The following is a 4,902-nucleotide window of genomic DNA, read 5'->3' as shown; positions in this document are numbered from 1 at the left end:
GCCTGGAATGTGTTGCCAGCTGAGGTGGTAGGGTTGGGAACGATAGCGTCATTTAAGATGTATCTTGACAGATACATGAATGGGCAGGGAGCAGAGGGATACAGATCCTTAGAAAATAGCTGGCAGGATTAGATAGAGGATATGGATCAGCGCAGGCTTGGAGGGCTGAAGGGCCTGTTCCTGTGTTGTAATGTTCTTTCTTCTTATGTTACTGTCACAATCCCACCTGGGGCTGTCTAACCTGCTTAAGGCTTTATTTTAAATTGTAAAAGATGGCCCAATTGAGATGACGATTAAATAAGTTGATAGGGCAGATACAGAGAAAATACCTCTTCTGATGAAAAGAGTAACATGACAGGTAGGCTGTTCAAGGATAACCAACTCGAAGGAAGTGAGGACTGCAGATGCTGGAGATCAGAGTCGAGAGTGTGGTGCTGGAAAAGCACAGCAGGTCAGGCAGCATCCGGGAAGCAGGAGAATCGACATTTCGGGCAAAAGCCCTTCATCAGAAATGAGGCCTAAAGCGTCGATTCTCCTGCTCCTCAGATGCTGCCTGACCGGCTGTGCTTTTCCAGCACCACACTCTCGATTCTGTTCAAGGCTGCTGTCAGGAAGAACTTCTGTGCACAAAGGCAGCTTACGTAAGGTGGAGGAAGCTAGGGTCTTGCTCAGCTCTAGAGGATTACAGGCAGGCAAGGAAAGAGCTCAAAAATGGTCTGAGGAGAGCCAGGAGGGGGCACGAAAAAGGCTTGGCAGGTAGGATTAGGGAGAATCCAAAGGCATTTTACATGTATGTGAGGAATAAGAGAATGGTCAAAGAAAGAGTAGGGCCGTTCAGGGATAGCATAGGGAACTTGTGTATAGAGTCTGAGGAGGTAGGGGAAGGCCTAAATGAGTTTTTTGCTTCTGTCTTTACTAAAGAAAAGGACCTTGTAGTGAATGAAACCATTGAAGAGCAGGTGTGCATGCTGGAATGGATAGAGATAGAGGAAGCTGATGTGCTGAAAATTTTGTCAAACATTAAGATTGACAAGTTGCCAGGCCCAGACCAGATTTATCCTCGGCTGCTTTGGGAAACGAGAAATGTTATTGCTTCGCCGCTTGCGAAGATCTTTGCATCCTCTCTCTCCAGATTCGTACCTCAGGACTGGAGAGAGGCAAATGTAATTCCTCTCTTCAAGAAAGGAAATAGGGAAATCCCCGGGAATTATAGACCAGTCAGTCTCACATCTGTCGTCTACAAGGTGTTAGAAAGGATTCTGAGGGATAGGATTTATGACCATCTGGAAGAGCATGGCTTGATTAAACGCAGTCAGCATGGCTTTGTGAGGGGCGGGTCATGTTGCAGCTCTACAAAACTTTGGTTAGACCGCACTTGAAATACTGTGTCCAGTTCTGGTCGCCCTATTATAGGAAAGATGTGGATGCTTTGGAGAGGGTTCAGAGGAGGTTTACCAGGATGCTGCCTGGAATGTAGGGCTTGTCTTACAAAGAGGGGTTGACTGAGCTCGGACTTTTTTTTATTGGAGAAAAGAAGAAAGAGAGGGGACCTAATTGAGGTATACAAGATAATGAGAGGCATAGATAGAGTTGATAGCCAGAGACTTTTTCCCAGGGCAGAAGTTGTTAACACGAGGGCAGGTCATACCTCACAAATCTTATTGAGTTCTTTGAGGATGTTACTAGACAAGCTGATGAGGGTCGAGTGGTGGATGTGGTGTATTTGGACTTCAGCAAGGCATTTGATAAGTTTTAATCTGGTTGGAGGAAAGTATAGAGGGGATGTCAGAGGCGGGTTCTTTACGCAGAGAGTTGTGAGAGCATGGAATGCGTTGCCAGCAGCAGTTGTGGAAGCAAGGTCATTGGGGATATTTAAGAGACTACTGGACATGTATATGGTCACAGAAATTTGAGGGTTGGTACATTAGGTTTACCTTACATGAGGATCAGTGGTCGGCACAACATCGTGAGCTGAAGGGCCTGTTCTGTGCTGTACTGTTCTACGTTCTATGTTCTATATCTCCATGAAAAATCTAATAACGTTTGGATGTTAATTGAAACTTTAAAAATTGAGAATGGCGAGATTTTTATCCAGTAAGACTATTAAAATGTATGAAGCTAAGATGGGTGAATAGAGTTAGGCTACATGGGAAGAAGGGCTTATGCCCGAAACGTCGATTCTCCTGTTCCCTGGATGCTGCCTGACCTGCTGCGCTTTTCCAGCAACACATTTTCAGTACATGGTTAAACTGAAAGGCAAGCTCAAAATGAACTTCCCCTGTTCCTATGTTGCTATGAATAGTCATATGTAACTTGTTCAGTGTGCATTAATGCTCACTTCTCCCTCTGGATCAGCTGAAGCTCAGATGATGATCTGGGGAAGTTTAATTCCCTGTTGTACAGAGTATCCACCAGTAGGTGGTGCAAGTGTGATGGATGAGCTCTTTTCCTTTTATTTGACAGACAATGCCACCCTCTGCTGGCAGTTATTTGACATTAAACAATTTTAAAGTCAGAACCTTACCAGGCTCTGGGCAACGTCAGCTTTGGTGAGGTGAGTGGTAGAATGGGGAAAGATGTTTCCTGTGTCCCATCTTGACATTAAATTGTCTTGCTGCATCTCGTATACTGTTATCCAACAGCTTGTTAAGATTCTAACAAGGCAGCAGTGAGTTATAGAGTCATAGAGATGTACAGCACGGAAACAGACCCTTCGGTCCAACCTGTCCATGCCGACCAGATATCCCAATCCAATCTAGTCCCACCTGCCAGCACCCGGCCCATATCCCTCCAAACCCTTCCTAGTCATATACCCATCCAAATGCCTCTTAAATGTGTGCAATTGTACCAGCCTCCACCACTTCCTCTGGCAACTCATTCCATACACATACCACCCTCTGCGTGAAAAAGTTGCCCCTTAGGTCTCCCCTCTCACCCTAAACCTACGCCCTCTAGTTCTGGACTCCCCCACCCCAGGGAAAAGACTTTGTCTATGCACCTCATAATTTTGTAAACCTCTATAAGGTCACCCCTCAGCCTCCGACGCTCCAGGGAAAATAGCCCCAGCCTGTTCAGCCTCTCCCTGTAGCTCAAATTCTCCAACCCTGGCAACATCCTTGTAAGTCTTTTCTGCACCCTTTAAAGTTTCACAACATCTTTCTGATCGGAAGGATACCAGAATTGCACGCAATATTCCAAAAGTGACCTAACCAATGTCCTGTACAGCCGCAACATGACCTCCCAACTCCTGTACTCAATACTCTGACCAATAAAGGAAAGCATAACAAATGCCTTCTTCACTATCCTATCTACCTGGGACTCCACTTTCAAGGAGCTATGAACATGTTTAAGTCCATCACCGCTTGTTAAGGACCTTGTTAACAGCCTAACATGCCACGGGTTGCGATTTGATCCAATTCACCGAGCAAACTAGCCATCAGGAAAACGTGATATGGAAACCTGAGTGAGTTCTTGGCGGGTTCAACTCACTTGCTCCATGAGGCCGCCATCTTGGACAGCAGGCACCAACATCCCGGCCGGGTGTGCGCTCCACTGGCGTTGCCCGCATGCAGTCCATCCCCCAGACATTTGCATCTGACACGCACTGGGCTCTATAAACCCTCATGGTGAGAAAACCCTCATGGTCTCATGGCAAGAATTGCCACTGAATTTGACACAACTCACACTTATCCAAAAGAAAATTAGCCCAAAATTTCTTTAAGTACATAATAAACAGAGCAGGAGCAACATAAAATTAGGACAGGAGTAGGTCATTTTGTCCCTGTTCCTTGATTCAATAATTCAGGCCTGTTGTGCTTGTGGTCTCAACTCCGCATTTTTGTCTGCACCCTTTCAAACTTGACTTCCTTGTCTATCAAAAATCTATTTAACTCAACCTTCAATAAATTCAGCCTCTAATCTGAGAAAGAGAAGTGTACCATCATTGTGGCACAGTGGTTAGCACTGCTGCCTCACAGCGCTAGAGACCCAAGTTCGATTCCAGCCTCAGGTAACTGTTCTGTGTGGAGTTAGCACATTCTGCGTGGGTTTCCTCCGGGTGCTCTGGCTTCCTCCCACAGTCCGAAGGTGTGCAAGTTAGGTGAGTTGGCCATGCTAAATTGCCCCTAGTGTTAGGGGAATGGATCTGGGTGGGTTGCTCTTCGGAGGGTCAGTGTGGACTTGTTGGGCTGAAGGGCCTGTTTGCACACAGTCAGTAATCTAATCTAATCTAATCTAGTGACCCTTTGAAAGAAAATGAAAATTTCCCCATTTCTGATCCCATAAGAAGAAACATCTGAGGATCAATGGAATAAAATCCCCTCAATTAAACTCCAGTTCCTTTGAAGTAATGTCACACTGGACTCGAATCACTGAGTCTATTTCTCTCTCCACAGATGCTGCCAGACCCACTGGGAGTTTCTCCGGCATATTCTGTTTATTTGAGATTTCCAACCTCTGCAGTATTTTGTGTTTAGTCAGGTCACCTAAGTTTGCTAATGAAGCAACTGGGTGGGAACATAAACTGTGATAATAGATTAAAGGCTGTAAAAAGTTACAACGAAATGAATTGTCAACAAAGTGGCAGATAGTGTATAATGTGAGGGTGTGTGAGGTTTTTTGAGAGTACTTAGAGGGTAAGAATAGGAAGAATAGTGGGTTATTTAGTAACAATGATACTATGTTATGGCCTCGTTCTTTGTATTGTTTTTTCTGTTTTGATGGTGTTATTTTATTTTCTTCCTTTTATATATGAATGTTTTGTAAAAGATTTAAAAAAGCTTTTCAATAAAAATATTTATTAAAAAAATAGGAAAGCAGAATTTTTTTGAAAGGCATGAAATGTGTAACTGCTAATATTCAGACAGACTTCAGCAAAAAGAGTACAGAAAGTTAGCATTAAAC

Source organism: Chiloscyllium plagiosum, unplaced genomic scaffold, assembly GCF_037043375.1.
Source record: "Chiloscyllium plagiosum isolate Xiang-an unplaced genomic scaffold, Cpla_swu_hap1 HiC_scaffold_5, whole genome shotgun sequence".
Lineage (NCBI taxonomy): Eukaryota > Metazoa > Chordata > Chondrichthyes > Orectolobiformes > Hemiscylliidae > Chiloscyllium > Chiloscyllium plagiosum.
This window is presented reverse-complemented; position numbering follows the sequence as displayed.